This window comes from Eschrichtius robustus, chromosome 14 (assembly GCF_028021215.1).
Source record: "Eschrichtius robustus isolate mEscRob2 chromosome 14, mEscRob2.pri, whole genome shotgun sequence".
NCBI lineage: Eukaryota > Metazoa > Chordata > Mammalia > Artiodactyla > Eschrichtiidae > Eschrichtius > Eschrichtius robustus.
In genome coordinates this window covers 24,393,283-24,409,611 of record NC_090837.1, presented here as the reverse complement: position 1 = coordinate 24,409,611, position 16,329 = coordinate 24,393,283, and the positions used below count along the sequence as shown (strand labels likewise).

Genomic DNA, 16,329 nt, shown 5'->3' with positions numbered 1-16,329 from the left:
TATGTGGCAGCATGTGTCAGAATCAAATCCTCACAACCACCCTCGGGGGCAGCGGAGGCTCAGAGAGGTGCCATGACTTGTCCAAGGCCACACAGCTGGTAAGTGGGGGTGTCAGGGCCTGAACTCGGATATCCTGGATTCTAGGCGTGCAGGTTGACCTCCTTTCACTTCTCCATCCTGCCTCTTGTGGCGGGTGCTGGGCCTCCTGGGTCTTAGTACCCACAACCCAACCACAGCTCAATAAAGTTTCCCTCCCCCCCAACCCCCCACCCCCCTGCCCACCACCATGCTGCCCGAAGCCATCCATTTGTTTCCCACGGCCGAGATGGCGCCCCACCCAGCCAGGGCCAAAACGATCACTTCTTCATTGATTCCCTGTCAGTTAATTAAAAAATCCATCCAACCACTCCACAACTTGCTAGACTCTGAGGATTCAGAAGGAAATAAATAAATTAGTCCTGGAACAGGAGTGGAAGTGAGGTGGTGGTGGAGGGAGCAGATGGGGAGGTTGAGCTCCAAGGATCCAACTCTGCCATGCTACTTGCACAACTTGTGGGGGACGCAGGAGCCCCCCCAGACCCTTTGCATATGGGCAGGGGCCAACGACCTGGTGCTTGTAATATTATGAACATTCTTAATAATAGCTATGTTTTATTGGGCATTCCTCTGTGATGGGCATTTCAAATATGTTCCATATACATTATCTCATTAACACCTCATAGCGTCTCTGTGAACCAGATGAGGAAACTGAAGCTCAGAGAGGTCGGGTGATTTGTCTGAAGCCACACAGCACCTCTTTGGGAGTGCATATTCTGACTTGCCCATTGTAGGGCTATGAGTGAAAAGGGCACGGGGTGGGATTCTGTGCCTTGGAGGTAGTCTGGGGAATTGTCTCCAAGGGGGAGGACTTGGGTGTTGAACTCCTGGGATGTTATTTAGAGCTGGAGACCCTACCAGATCATTTGCTTTGTTGACTTTCAAACTATTTTTAGCCTGCAGATTCCAGTGTTGAAGTGAAATGTTATGTAGATTTATGAAAGGAAAAAACCAAAAATAATGCTGCTCGGATGAATAGTAATAATAACATAAACAATAATAATAGACGGCTCTGAGGTGCTGGAGCTGGCTCACACCAGTTCACAAGAGCCGACTGTTAATTATTCAGGAGTTTTCTAAGCCACTTGTTAAACCATCGGCTTGAAATTAGTTGTGATGGGAATATTTGCACCATGGAAATTGGCCAGTGTGAGAAATGAGGGCTCCTCCATCCACTCCCCAGACCTGGATATCTGGGACGAAAGCCACGTGCCCCGCGTTTGATGCCATTTTACCATTTTATCAGCTCTGTCTCCAGTCTCAGCTCCTCGACTGGGCTGTGGGTCTGAAAACCCCCGATTCCTCCTCTCGGGGAGGATGTTAGGTGAGATAGGCCACCTGTCAGAAAAAGATTGATCTGGAACTTGGGGCGAGGGAGAGGCAGAGCCAGACACTGGGACCCGCTCAGTCTATTTCCCTCCAGTGGGGCTGTGGTGGGGGGAGTCAGACCGCCTGCCAGGCCTTATTTTTGTTGTTTTAATTTCCCCCCAAACAAGCAGTTTTAGGTGAGAAGAGTGATGTCCCGTGAAACCCATTAAAGGTGCTGAGGCAGACTTCTTTATTGCGTGTGTGCAGCAGAGGCTTAGATTCACCCAATAGGCAACTCCTGAAAGCCTACAATACACTCATTCATTCACTCACTCACTCATTCACTTATTCATCTATCAGCATCTGTGGTTATTGACCCCTAGATGAAAGGCCAGGCCCCGTGCTAAAGCTGTGGGGATTCAGAGAAATATAATACCTGAGCCCCTACCTGCAAAACTCATTGTAAGGGGGACAGATGTCACACTATGGGCCAATTAGTTCTGTGCTGGTTCTTATCAGAGGCATGTACAAAGAACTGTACATGAAGGGGCGAAGCAAAAGCTTCCCTGCCAGTGGGGCATTTGACTTGGGCTCTGAGGGATGCCTAGGAGTTCACTAGGCAGAGAAAGGCATTGCAGGTAGTGGGAATACCACAAGAGATGTGGAGGAGGAAGTCTGTGTCCAGAGGGGAAGTGTTGTTTGACTAGCACGTGGGATATCTTTGAGGGTATACCTGTGTGTGTGTGTGTGTGTGTGTGTGTGTGTGTGTGTGTGTGTGTGTGTGTGTGTATGTGTGTGGTAATAATGAGGTGGAAAGCTGAAAAGGTAGGTTGGGGCAAATTATTAAGAACCTTGAATGCCATGCTCAGGACGTTAAATTTTGCTTAGCTGGCACAGGGGTGGGGGAAGCAGAGATTTTTATGTAAAGGGGGAAATATCAGATCCATGTATTTTAAAAAATGACGTTGAATAAATTAGGGCTCATGCTCCCGTCAGGGTGTTACAGAGACTGAGTGTATGAGGACAGCTGCATCTCTGCCACCAGAAAACACAGCTAGCTGGGACTCTAGCAGCTCTGAGACTCAATTTAAGTCCTGCCTCTTCCAGGCAGCCTCCCTTGATCACTCCTCCTCCAGATGGTATGGTTGGCTGGTAGGAGCATTTGGATGTCAGCCACATCTGGATTTAAATTCGAGGCCCATATTTGACCAGCTCCGGCTCTTGAGAAGACAATTTATTCCTAAGAGTCTCACTGTTTCCTCTGAGAGAGGGGCATGATAATGATTATGATAGTAGCCTGGTAGGACGGTTGGGAAAATCAAATGAGATAACGGACGGGGAGGTGCCTACTGCTGAGTCTCCTCTCTGATGAGAGGGGTCGGGAAATGAGTCTGCCTTTCCCTGACCACTCAGCTCAGATGCTCTGGAAGTGTCTGGCCCATTGCCCCCTCCCTCCCAGAGATGTCCGCTCTGACACTGTTAGTTTTATTTCTAGAACACAGGATCAGGGACAAAGCGAACCCTCTTAGTGCCAGGAGTGCTCATAAATTCTGGGGAAATGAGAATATTTTAATACAAACCAGAGAATCTCAAGTACAAAGAACTGTTCTGAGAATGTGTTTTTTTCCCCCTTTCTCCCCCTTTCTGCTCCCCTGATATTTGGAGCTGAGAAGACTCCTCGGGGAATTTATAACAAGTGGAATATTTAAGGATAGGGAGCCAGAGGTCTCTCTGGCGTTCTCTTTTCAAGGGAAGTCACCTCGGAGTGTCTGGTACGTGCATGAGTGACATGAAAAGAAGGCTGTGCGTGGAGAAGGGGAGAATATGCCAAGAATTGTCAATTATGAAAAAACAACTTGCTTGTCCAAAAGAGTGATGTGTCTGGCTTCATTCCCCAGATGGAGTTCAGCATTCTGGTCGGGGCCCTTGCCACACTGTGAGTTTTCTGGAAGTGCCTTGGGGCTTGGCTCCTCTGACCCACCTGTGATGACAGGTCACTTGGTCAGCTGGGGGTCACTTTCCATCTGCTGCTCCACCAGCGACAGCTGTGGGATTTGTGCTTTGATCTGTCTTGAAGAGACCCTGATATTTTGAGTCCTTGGGTTGGGAGATCGTTTCCAGGAGTGGTCTGGACTGGTGGTGTGTTACACCCAGTGCTAAGCATCTCAAAGCTGTTCAACGAGTATATGGTTATCCACTGCCATAATGATGCTGTGTAATAAACAGCAACACGGTCTCAGGAACATATGCCAATACACTTTTTATTTCTTTCTCTTTCTTTCTTTCTTGTTTTCTTATTTTTCTTTTCCCTTTTTTTTTTTTTCCCCAGCTGGGCTTTCTCACGGAAGCTGGTGAAGTGGCTGGAGGCTGGCTGGTCTAGGATGGCCTCACTCTCAAGTTCTACGGTTGACTGGCTGTTGGCTGGGGTGATGGAGGTGAGTGGGCCACATGTCTTGTGCCCTCCAGCAGGCTAGCTTGGACTTGCTTGCCTGGGGGCTGGCAGGGTTCTAAGGAGGGAGAGTGGAAGCTCCAGTGCTTCTTAAGGCCCAAGCTCAGAACTGGCATGGTGTTACTTCCACCGCATTTTATTGGCTGAAGCGAATCACATGGCCAGTCCAGACTCTGGAGGTGGGGAGAAGTTTCATCCTCTGATGGGAAGAGTTTCAAAGTCACATTGCAAAGGGTGTGGATTCAGGGAGGGCAGAGAATTGGGGCCTTTTTGCAAACCATCTACCATAATGGATGAGCAGAAATAGTGAGTTTCACTTAAAATTACTACTGGCATCGCTATGCTGGGTCCTGTGTAGCATGCTGGGATAAGAAGTGAATATGAGATTTTTTCATTTCACATTCTGAAGGCAAGAAACAGACATAGATACGGACGATTATGACCCAGTGTAAGTGCTGCAATGCATGAAGCTAAGGCAGTGGGGGGAGCCCTGAAGAGGCACCAAACACTCCTTGGAGATCAAGGAAGGCTTCCTGGGGGAGGTCACTCTTGATGTGGGTTTTGATGTTTGAGCAGCAGCTCACAGGGTGAAGGAGGTGCTGAACAGGGTGATGGGAAGTGGAGAAGCCATCTAGGAAGAGGTATGTGCAAAGCCATGAGCGTGAGGGAGGAGCTGGGGGTGAGGCCTCAGTCACGATGGCTGGTAGCGGGTGAGGACAGAGGCAGTGTAAGGTGAGGCTGACGTTGAACCAGTGACCCCTCAGGCAGGACCTCCCACCTGGCTCTTAGGGCAGCAGGAGCCTTGAAAGGTTTCAGGCAGCAGAGTGACGTATCACCGGGTGTTTTTAAAGCATCTTTCTGGCTGCTGTATGGGGACAGTTTCAAGAGTGAGACCAAGGGCGGAAGGGAGGCCTGGGATGTGTGTGACCTGGTTAGGAGGTGATGCCTGTTGACAGGAGATGATCACCCAGAGTGGGGTTTGGAGGGAAGTTCTGATAAGGGGGTGCAGAAAAGGATGAGCAGAGCATTGTTAATAACAATGGAAACTCTCCACTCACCCATCTCCCCCCAACACTGAGCACTGGCTGTGAGCCAGGTCTTGTGTGGGTGCTGGGGTCTCAAATCAGGTATAATTTCTGCCCCCAAAGACCTCACTGGGTCTCAGAGATATGCTTCCGCTCCCTTGCTTTCCAGGGTCTGCAGATAGGGCTAGGAACTGCCCCACTCCCACAGCCCACCACTCCCAGCCCTGTGGACCCCATCACCCCATTTCATTTCCTTCTCAGCAGTTAGGTACAGTAAGTCCCCTACATATGAACCTCCAAGCTGTGAATTTTCAAAGATGCAAACATGCGTTCCATCGACGTCAGGCATGAGTGAAATTGCAGCTTGCCCTCCGTCTCCTATTGCTGACGATCCTTCAGCTCTGCCATCTCCCACCTCCTCTCCCTCCTCCAGTCAGTAACTCCTCTCGCCTGGTCACTCAATGCCAGCTCCTGTATGCCAGCTCTTGTACTGTACCACTCTACTTCTCAAGGTACTGTACTGTAAGATTAAAAATGTTTTCTTTATTTTTTGTTTTTGTTTTTTATGTATTGTTTGTGTGAAAAGTATTATAAACCTATTATGGTACAGTACTATATAGCTGATTGTGTAAGTTGGGTACCCAGGCTAACTTTGTTGGACTTACGAACAAATTGGACTTACGAACATGCTCTCAGAACGGGACTTGTTCGTATGTAGGGGACTTACTGTATACCTGAAGTTGTCCTGGTTCTCTCTTTATTCACTCAAGTGCTCTCTGCCTCCCCCACTCCGAGACGGTGAGCTCCATCAAAGCATCTTTTTTGTTCAGGTCTGTATCTTTAGTACCCAGCTTAGTCCCTGGGCATAGTGGGTACACAGACTGCCTTAGCTGAATCACTGACAGGCCAGCTCACTGTGAGATGCTGAGCAAGCCATTTGCCTCCTCTGAGCCTCAGTTTGCACATCTGTAAATTAGGGATGTTGTACAACAGCCCATCTTCCCACTATTTTCTGAGCTGCTACTCTGGGGCCAGACTGGGTGTTGGGTGCTGGGTACACAGGGATGATTCTGGCCTGTGGATTTTCTTGCCTGTGGACAAAGTCTGGACTTTGCACCTTCTAGGATGGCTGTGAGGATGGATTAGGAAAAGGACGTAAAGCAGGTGGCAAGAAACTCTACAGTAAACGGGAGACATTTTAGTCCTACTTCATGTTCTCCATCGTCTGGGCTTTTCAAAGCTTTCTCCACCCCAACGGGGACGCCCAAGGTCACCTGTGCTCATGAGGAAGGTGGTGTAAAAATCGACACCTGGAATTATGTTCCAAGCAGTATTATTTATGCTCCGCTCCCCCACCTTCCTTATCTGCATCCAGGTGCTTTTTTTTTTTTTTTTTTAAAGAAGTTCACGTTCTTTTATTTATTTATTTATTTATTTATGACTGTGTTGAGTCTTCGTTTCTGTGCGAGGGCTTTCTCTAGTTGCGGCAAGTGGGGACCACTCTTCATCGCGGTGCGCGGGCCTCTCACCATCGCGGCCTCTCTTGTTGCGGAGCACAGGCTCCAGACGCGCAGGCTCAGTAATTGTGGCTCATGGGCCCAGTTGCTCCGTGGCATGTGGGATCTTCCCAGACCAGGGCTCGAACCCGTGTCCCCTGCATTGGCAGGCAGATTCTCAACCACTGCGCCACCAGGGAAGCCCCAGGTGCTTTTTAAAAGGATGCCAGACACCCACGTTCTCCCTGGAGCTTTGCTTCCGAGTCTCTTTTGTTTGAATCCAGGGGAACTAGCCAAACACGAAGCCATCAAAACCAAAGTGGCCCAAGATGTTCAACTGGCCTGAATTAGCCAGAAAATAAGTATTTCCTGGCCGTCAAAAGGGCTCCGTAGGACCCAGGGTCCTGAAACCTCCATCCCTCCCCTCCCCAGGAAGAGGAAGGAGCAGCTGGCTCGGGTCACTCTCCCGAATTCCTAGCCCAGCAGTGGTTAAAATGGGACCCCTTTTATTCCAGTAATAGAGACGAAGTTCCTGGGCCTTCAAGGAGCATCAATCCTGAGATTTATTAACCAATTTAAAATACTATTGTCTTTCACTTCAGAGCAAGATTGAGGGGTGTTGTTGGAGGAATGTAAAGGCAGAGTGACTGAGCCTCAGAGCCAGGAGGTGTCTGTACCTGGGACTCAATAGATATTCATGAACATTCCTGTATTTAGTGAAGGAAATAACTTAATACCGACAGTGTGATGGAATAATAGCTATTTCCTGGCTGACTTGCAGGCCTCAGAAAATGAGATCGTGGCGGCTTCATTTTTCTTGTCTTTTCCCGCGCGCTCCCTGCCAGAGAAGGCGGCCACTGCTGGGATTCTTTCTGCATTTCCAATGAGCTGGGGCCTGCAGCCCCCTCCCAGCCCTGGTGCTTCCCTTATTACCCCTTCCCCCTGCCATGACCTTGGCCTGGGCTTCCTCGAGAGGTCACCCTGTGCCCTGTTTAGTAGTCCAGACTGGGATTAAAGTAGTTCAAGCTTTATTCAGGTGGAGGGGCAGGCAGATTGGTTCACTGATTTGAATATTTGTTCATTCACTCATTCATTCCATATTCACTGAGTGTCTACTATGCACTGGACGCTGAGGACACATATAGGAATGCCCTCAGATCCTTCTCCCTTGGAGCTCACAGGGCATTGATGGAGATGCAGAGAAAAGCATTCCAGGGCCCCCAAGAGCTGTCCACACAAGGTCCAATGATGCTCACAGAAAAGTGGGGCCCTGGTACCTCAAGGGACAGGTGGTCAGCAATGGCTTTGTAAACCATTTGCTTCTTAAAAATTTCCTCTAGTATGACTCATTGAGCGACCTCCTGCCAAGCACTTTATAAGTATTATTTCATTTGAACCTCATAGCAGCTTCCTGAAGTGGACTATCATTCTTCCCATTTTATAGGTGAAACACTGAGGTTCAGCCAGACGTATTGGCTTCCCCCAGGTCATGCAGCTAGGAAGTGGCAGAAACAGAACTGGAACCCAGGTTTCCAGGCTCTGCACTGTCTCACTGTCCTGTTGCCCAGGTGTGGGTGTGGGGAGGGCATTCCAGGGGGTGGGAACAGCCCACATAAAGGTCTAGAGATGTGAAATGACCTGATGCTTTTTTGGGAACCATGAGATGTGGCTTAGGGCTTGAGGGTGAGATGGGAGTGGGTATTGGCGCAGGGGTGGGGTGGGGACAGGTGTAGGGAGTGAGGGGCCGGGGGCATCCTGGGGAGCTTGGAGCTTAACTTGTGGGCAAAGAGGAGCTAATGAATGATTTCAGCCTAGGGGGTGGAGGGCTCTATGTGGGATGTATCCTGCTTGACCCTCCAGACTGAGCTCCATCCTTCACCATCCTGCCCTGAGCCCAGGAAGCTGACCTGATTGGACACATTGGCATGTTCCCACGCCCTGTGGCCCTGGCTGGGTTCAGCCAGTGACGAGCCTGGCAGGAGATGAGGGGATGGGAGGAGAGGAAGGTTGGGCGTTTATCCACCTGGCCTCCTTGGGCTGACTGTGGCCTTTGAAGGTCATCAAGGGGGGTTGCTCTAACGCCACTCTTTTATTCCCTTCCCAGCATTAACGACCACCGAGGCCAAAGGCTTTATTAACGTGCTTGTTCATTTATTGTGCTTTGCAGGCTCCTTCAGGGCAGAGACCACGTCTGTGGTGGTACCTTGGGCTAACATCATGAAGTGATTATTATGCACTGGACCGTCTTCCAAAAACTTTCCCTGGATTAACTGTCTGAATTCTGACAACCCAGTTACTCCCATTTTATCGATGGCACACAGAGGTAAAGTCATGTTCCCAAGTTCACACAGCTAGCAAGTACCCACACTGTTATTTGAACCCAGACCATGCCTAGCTCAGAGTAGGCGGTCCATAAATATTTATTGCAAGAATAAAGGAATGGGTTTTGTTAGAAAAGAGCTAGATTGTGGACTGATTGCTTCATTGTCAAACCTTGTGGTTCATTAAGTTACCAGAGTTCAAGTCAAGCTAATCAAGTACAGGTCAAACTGATCAAGTGCCCCCTTGGGGTCCCAGCCTGTGACCAGACCTGACCTCCAGCTCCCCAAACACATATGGCTGCAGGACTGCCTCATGGCGTTCCTGGGCTCTAAGCACTTTTGCCTTTGTGGGCCCCTTCCTCCATTAAAAAAATAATTAAAATTATATTTTACGACTGTGTTGGTACAAGAAGGAACATTATTCAGGCTGGATTATATTACAGTTTGTCTTTTGATTTTAAAAGAAATTAAACATTTTCATGGGCCCCTAAAATATCATGGTCCCTAAACACTCCGCCTTCTGTGCATAGTGGAGAAGTCAGGCCTGAGTGACTGAGCTCACAATCCTGTCCTGGGCTCAGAGCATTCGTCACTGCACTTAAATTGCACACAAGCGTTCGTAGAGGGCGTGATTATGTCCACTAGAGAGATGGGAAAACTGAGGCTCGGAGAAGTTGGCCAGCTCACCCTGGAGCACAGAGTGAATCCATGGCAAAGCTCACGTCTGCCTGAGAGTTTGCCATGTCATCAGAGGAAGTTCCAACGAGGGCACTCTTGGGCTGTGCTGAGGATGACATCCACGTGGCAGTGAATTTGTCACAGTGTCGAGATAAATGTGGGACTGGCACAGGGATGGCTGATGGAACAGAGAGATTTGGGAGACTCAGACGGATTTTTGCTTAACTTATGGCCCCAGAGTGGTGGTGAGGGTGGGGGGCAGGGGAAGGGCCAGCTCCTTGTCCTTAGACTTGAACTTCTGGGCGAAGCTGGTGGCCTCTGAGTCTGTGACTCTGTTGGGGTGGAGACCGGGGCTATTTATAGGCTGGGAATGATCCCTCCCAGCTCCGAATGCAGGTGGTCGGTGATAAGGTGGCTGCTCTGTAATGAGCTCAGTGGGAAGTTAATAAACACCATTATACTCAGAGAGCAACTGCAGACTTGAGCATGAAATAAGAGAAATAGCCAAGGGGCGGCAGGACCCCTGAGCTGAGGAGCAGCTGCGATGAGCACACCCTCCCCCCACCCCGCACCATGTCAGACAGTCTCCGCTTCCTGCAATGGCTCAGCTGTTCCCTGCTGTGTGACCTTGGGCGTGTGGCTTCACTGTCTCACGGCTGCCTCCTCTGTACATTGGGGCTAATGGGAATTAAACAGCTATGGCACCGACATCATGGGCACGCTAAGATGCTGAAGCCGGGCATCCTGTCGAGGGCCAATGCACAGGGCTGCTCTAAACAGCTCAAAGCCAGGAGCTCTTCCGCTACAAGTGAAGGACTGGAGGTTTGCTGATTCAGCCCCCAGGTATTTACTGAGTTCCTACCATGTACTGAGTTCTCAGCTGGGTGCTGCTTGTGTGCACCGCATCACACAGGTCCCCTGGGCCTTAGGTTCAAGAGGAGGGAGACAGAAAATAACACATAAACAAGGATTATACAGTATGTCAGAGAGAGGCAGTGAAGGAGGGCAGGGGAGGAGTGGGGGGCTGCTCTTTTATTGAGGGGGGTCAAGGAAGGATGCTCTGGTAAGGTGACATTTGCGCAGAGTCCCAAGGACAGTGAGGGGACAAGCCATGGAAATAGCTGGGGGAAAAGCACTCCAGGTGGACGGACCAGCAAGAGCAAAGGCCCTGAGGTGGGAAGGTGAGGTTGGGTTTGAGGAAGGAGGAGGCCAGGGTGGCCAGAGGCGGGGGAGGAGAACTGAGGCCAGAGAGGTAATGGGGGCCAGGTTGGGTGGGGACTTTGTTAGGACTCTCCTTGGGGGAAGGCCTTGTGGCCGCGGTGTTGTCACTGGCCAGCGGCCCTCAGCTGTCAGCCCCAGGGATGGCGCAGCTGCAGGGAGCCACCTTGCCCTTCCTTGCTGTCCACGTCCAGTAACTGACGACGGTAGGGGTGTGAGGGCCGGGCCACTTCCGCCCGACGTGGGCTAACTCCCATGGGCCATTCTGGCTCCGGGGCTCTCCTGGGCCTGCCTCTCCACCTGACTCATCCCTCTGCCCAGCCTTCCCTGCCCTCCCCTTCCAGCGGCGTTGATCCCAGGGTGCATGCTTCACCCCATCTCAGTTTCTCCTTTTAGAAAATGGCATTGATGACCCCAAAGATTCTTCCATCTGAACCTTCTGGATTGTGTGATAAAAGGCTGTTCTGGCCGGGGTGCGGGGTGGCTTTTCATGCCTTTGCTTGAAATTTTAAGGACTCGTAGGGAATTTTAAGGACTCGGGCTTTTAGTGAGATGGAGAATGCTTGGAAGGTTGGGCTCCCAGGAGGGACGTGACCTGATCTGCCTTTTGGAAGGATCACCCCGGCTGCGGCCAGGGTTGGGAGGCTCGCGGTGGCTCAGGTGTAAGGTGACAAGTCCCCTTTCTAGTCTCACAGCCAGAAATATGATCACTGTGATTGTCATTACTGCTGATAATCCAGGCAGACGGGGGAGAGAAGTCCCGGTAAATGGGGGAGAAAAAAATGGCTTCTGAGTGTTGCTCAGAGGGGTCTTCTGAGGCATAATCTTCCCAGGACTCTTGGGATCCCCATTACTGCCCGAATTTAGTTGGGGTTCACTCTTCACCTGTACCTCTTGTGTGCCAGGTCTGTCCTGGGTGTCGGGGATAGAGTTTTGACCAGAGTCAGTCCTGTCCTTGATGATTTTATGATTTACTGGGGGAGATAGACAAGTGGATGGCAGATTGCAACCCAGTGAAAAGTGCTCTGATGGGAAGTAGAGGGGCCTAGGATGCATTCGGGAGGCTCCTAAATTAATTTAGGGGGTGGTGCAAGGAAAGAGGGGGTGACATCCTAGCAGGAACGGAAGCATGAGTAGGAGTTAGCCAGGGAGGGGACAGCATAGGCACAGGCCTGGAGGTGAGGGAGATTGGGAAGGCTCCTAGAAGTTCACATGTTTCAGAGTGGCCGGGTGCAGAGTATGAGAGGTGAGGGCGGAGGGGCTGGCAGGCGTTGAATCAGGAAGGGCTTCGTCTACGAGTTAGGACTTCATCCTCTTAGTCAAGGCTGTCCTGCTTCAATGTCACAGCTACTCACATAAGAATTTGTGGCCACAGCTCTCCCTCTCATGGCTAAAAAGGTGCCCAGAGAGTCCCCCTTACCCCCAGGATGGCCTTTATCACACAGTCTGGAATGTTGAGATGGAATCACCCTTGGGGTCGTCAATTCTGTTTTCTAAATCGAGAAACTGAGTCCCAGACAAGAAGAAGTGATTCGACCAAGGATGCACTGCAAAGCTGGGCCTTGGTGCGGGACTCGGGCTCTTTCCTGCCTTACACGTTGAGGGTTCGTCCCTAAAGCTTTGCCCTGTGGTTCGAGCGAGCAGCTAAAACTTGGCTGAAGCCCCCAGCGTGGGCTTGGCACATAGTAGATGCGCAGTTAATATCAGTTCTCTTTCCGTCCACGTGTCCTAGCTCTGCCACCACTCCCTGGCTGTGCAACCTTTGGATAAGACCTCACCCTCTCTGGGGCTCATGTGCTTGATGGGAAGGTGGGATGGAAAACCACCTGGGGTATCTTCCAGGGCTAACCTTCTGAGGATAGAAAGGGACGGACAATCATTTGGCTAGCAGGATAGTTGCATGATTCCATTTCTGCTAAGATTTTCTGCCTCTCAGAGCAGCCTCTGGGATGTTTTACTTTGCCCACAGGCCTGGGGTGCAAATTGGAAACAGAGGCAGGGGGCCCAAAGGGGAGAATCCACAAAAGGCCGAGGCGGCCCCACGGTGTGTGTTTGCATTTGCGTTTCGTCCCTACAGAAGGCTCATTTCCAAGCCAGCAGCTGCCCATCCCCTTTGAAGAGCCTTCACGGCAGCCGCCATCCATCACCCACTTGGCATGACCGTTAAGTACCAGTGCTCAGCGCCGAGGGCTGAGGGACGGAACTCCAAGAGGGGTCAGCCCAGGGCCAGGGAATTAGAAAGAGGCAATCGAAACGAAGGGGCTGGAGCAAACTGGTTAACACGCAGGCTGTGAGTGGGGAGGCTCTGGGTCACATCCCCGTGTGGTGGGCTATTGCTGCTCGGCTACCTCATTCTGCTCTGTGGGGTTTGATAACAGATTCTTGGTCTTCCTTTGTGAGAATGTACCTTTCCTACACCCTAAACCCCTCCCAGCTTCAGAAGTGGGCATGCAACCCTGGTTCGGACAATAGTACCTTCCAATCCTTCTGGCCACAGAGAGCAGGTTAGATGGCCACACAACCCTCCAGGTTGGTCCAATGATACTTGAATTTCGATGATGGTTGCTGAGTTGGTTTGGGGTACACCTAGAGCTGCTTTTGGCCATCTTACCTCCACGAGGGAGAATTCACCTGGGAATAAAACTATCACAAAAGAAAGCACACCAAGAGATGGAGAAAGACAGATACCCGAGTGCCTAGATCCAGCCATGACTGATGCTGTTACCTTAGATTTTTCTGCTACATGAGCCTATAAGTTCCTTTCATTGGCTTAAAGGTTTTTGTTTTTAATTGGATTTATGTCAAGAGTAGCTATGAGTCCCCACTATTACACCCATTATGCATATGATTTCACCTCTCTGGACCTCAGTTTTTTTACCTGTAAAATGGGGGTGACAATAATACCAGGTAGTTAATATTTAGGTTAAATGAAATAACGTAGGTAAAGCACTCATCACAGTGTCTGACTATAATAAATGCTCAATTCAGCTATAATTAAGCCATCCCCATCCTGTTAGGGTCCACAGAGCCCTTTCTTGGCCTCTTGTTCTCATGTGAAGGGTTCCTGTGAGGCTTAAACAAGGTGTTACGAATGCAAAATGCCTACCGTGTAGTCTGGCGCATTCAGGTACGGCTGTTCAGTGGTTTTCTGGTGAGCAGGTTATGGAAGCCCTGAAGAACTGAAGAACAGGTGAATTGCGAGTACTGCAGGGCCAAGAATGGAAGGCAGGGAGAGGTGGTCTGAATAGGACAAACCGTCCACTTTGGGAACATCCTATGGGTCCCAGCAGCACAATCCCCTCTCATTACCCGAGCTATATGCTCTAGGGGTTCTCCCTATGAGGGATGCGTGGGTCCTTCTGTTGTGGCGGGCTATGTGGGTGGTCTTGTAGGCTCGGTTGGCCCCTGGTCCAGTTGGTTGCCAGGCCCTGCCTTGTGTGGAGGCTGCCGGCCGCTGGTTGGCAAGGCTGGGTCTCGAGGTGGCTGACTACAGAACCCTAGGGGACCCCGGGGCTAGTACCGGCTCACGGGTGGGCGGAGTCAGGGTCCAGAAGACTCTAAGGCTGTTGCCCCCAACTGGTGGGTGAAGCCAGGTCCTGGGGTTAGTGCTAGAGACTGGCAGGCAGAGCTGGGTCCTGGAGTCTGGCTGCAGGGCCCAGGGATCCCAGAGCTGGTGTCAGCTCACAGGTGAGGGGGGCAGTTCTTGACACAGTTGGGTACAGGGTCTGGGGTGTCCTGAAGCTTGTGTTGGCCTGCTAGTGGGCAGGGTTGGGGCCCAGCTGGTCCCAGAGCACGTTCTGGCTTGCCGTCAGCTGGCTGGGTCCGCAGGCTTGGGGGTTGTGGTTTTCTTGCATCTGATGTCCGCCCCAGGTGGGTGGGGCTGGCCCAGAGGCTCCCCGGGGCGGGGCCTGGCGCAGGGGATTCTGGGGCCGTGGGCGGAGCTGAGTTCTGGGCCCTCTGGCGGGCAGGGCTGCGTCCTGAGGCTTCAGTGAGCTCAGGGGGTCTTAGGTCAGCCTGACTGCTGGTGGGTGGGGCTGTGTCCCCGCCCAGTTAGTTGCTTGGCCTGAGGCGTCCCAGCACTGGCCCCAGCAGGCTGTCGGGCGAGGCCAGGCCTTGTCGCTAAGGAGCTGGAGGCCGGCATCAGCCTCCCTCAGTGGAAGGAGCTCCCAAATATGGCTGCTGCCAGGATGAGCCCCAGTCTCCCCGCCTCACCCGGGGACCTTCCAAGACCAGCAGGTAAGTCTGGCCCAGGCTCCTATCAAATGACCGCTTCTGCCCCGTGTCCTGGAGCGCGTGAGATTTTGTGTGGGCACTTTAAGCCCTTTAGGAGTGAAGCCTCTCTTTCCCCCGGCCCCCTGGGACTCCTGAAATGAAGGCCCGCCCGCCTTCAAAGCCGAATGTTCTGGGGGCTCGTCTTCCCTGTGCAGGACCCCGGGCTGGGGAGCCCGACGTGGGGCTCAGTGGTCTCACCCCTGTGGGAGAACCTCTGCGGAGTAATTATTCTCCGGTGTGTGGGTCGCCCACCTGGGGGTATGGGATTTGGCTATATCACGAGTCTACCCCTCCTGCCCGGCTCACTGTGGTTCCTTCTTTAGTGGTGGAAGATCTTTTCTGGTAGGTTCTGGTCTTTCTCATCCATGGTTGTTCTGCAGATAGTTGTGATCCTGAGAGGAGGTGAGCGCAAGATATTTCTACCCGGCCACCATGGCTGATCTCTCTTATAACGCTTTGATGGTTAGTTTTATGTGTTAACTTGATGGGATCACAGAGTGTCCAGACATTTGGTCAGACATTCTGGGTGTGTCTGTGAGGATGTTTCTGAAATTCCAAAACCGATGATAAGTGCAGTTGCTCTCGCCAGAATAGGGATGGTGCCAATAATGCTGCAGAAACGTCATGTTTTTTTCCTTTGTTTTCATCAAGGCCCATCTGCCCCTCTTTAGAACATTTGTTAAGGAGAAATGCAGCATATATCCGAAAAAAGGGTATATATCTGAAAAAACCCCCACTAATACGAACAGATACATGCACCCCTATGTTCATAGCAGCATTATTTGCAATTGCCGAGGTATGCAGCAACCTAAGGGTTCATCAGCAGATGAATGGATAGAGGATGTGGTGTGCATAGACAATGGTGTACAATGGTGTACAATGACAGTACTACTCAGCCATACAAAAGAATGAAATATTGCCATTTGCAGCAACATGGATGGACCTAGAGATTATCATACTGAATGAAGTAAGACAGAGAAAGACAAATATTATATGATATCACATATATGTGGAATCTAAAAAATACAACAAATTAGTGAATATAACAAAAAAGAAGCAGAGTCATAGAGAACAAACTGGCAGTTACCAATGGGGAGAAGAGGGGTAATATAGGCGTGGGGGAGTAAGAGGTACAAACTATTCGGTATAAAATAATCTACAGGGATATACTGTACAACATGGGAAATATAGCCAATATTTTATAATAATTGTAAATGGAGTATAACCTTTAAAAATTGTGACTCACTATATTGTACATCTAACTTATATAATACTATACAGCAACTATATTTCAATAAAAAATAAAATTATACTAAAAATAAAAAATGTAAAAAAAGTATTACAGGATTTACAAATATGATTTAAAAAGTTTTGCCCTTGAAAAGCTCACAAATTAGTGCCAGAGATAGACTAGAGAAAAAAAAAGTGTTCTTTGTCAATGTTGTTTTGATTGGCTGTATTGAATT

At 50.4% G+C, this 16,329-nt stretch overlaps 1 long non-coding RNA gene across 8 annotated transcripts in view; it reads left to right on the top strand.

The window, feature by feature from the left end:
* Positions 1-14,546: 14,546 nt before the first annotated feature.
* The window catches only part of LOC137776261 (uncharacterized), a 370,431-nt gene continuing 368,648 nt past the window's right edge, over positions 14,547-16,329 (top strand). For all 8 annotated transcript variants that reach the window (XR_011076189.1, XR_011076182.1, XR_011076184.1 and 5 more), the window contains exon 1: positions 14,547-14,827. This is a non-coding gene — a long non-coding RNA (uncharacterized lncRNA). The remainder of the gene's footprint in view (positions 14,828-16,329) is intronic.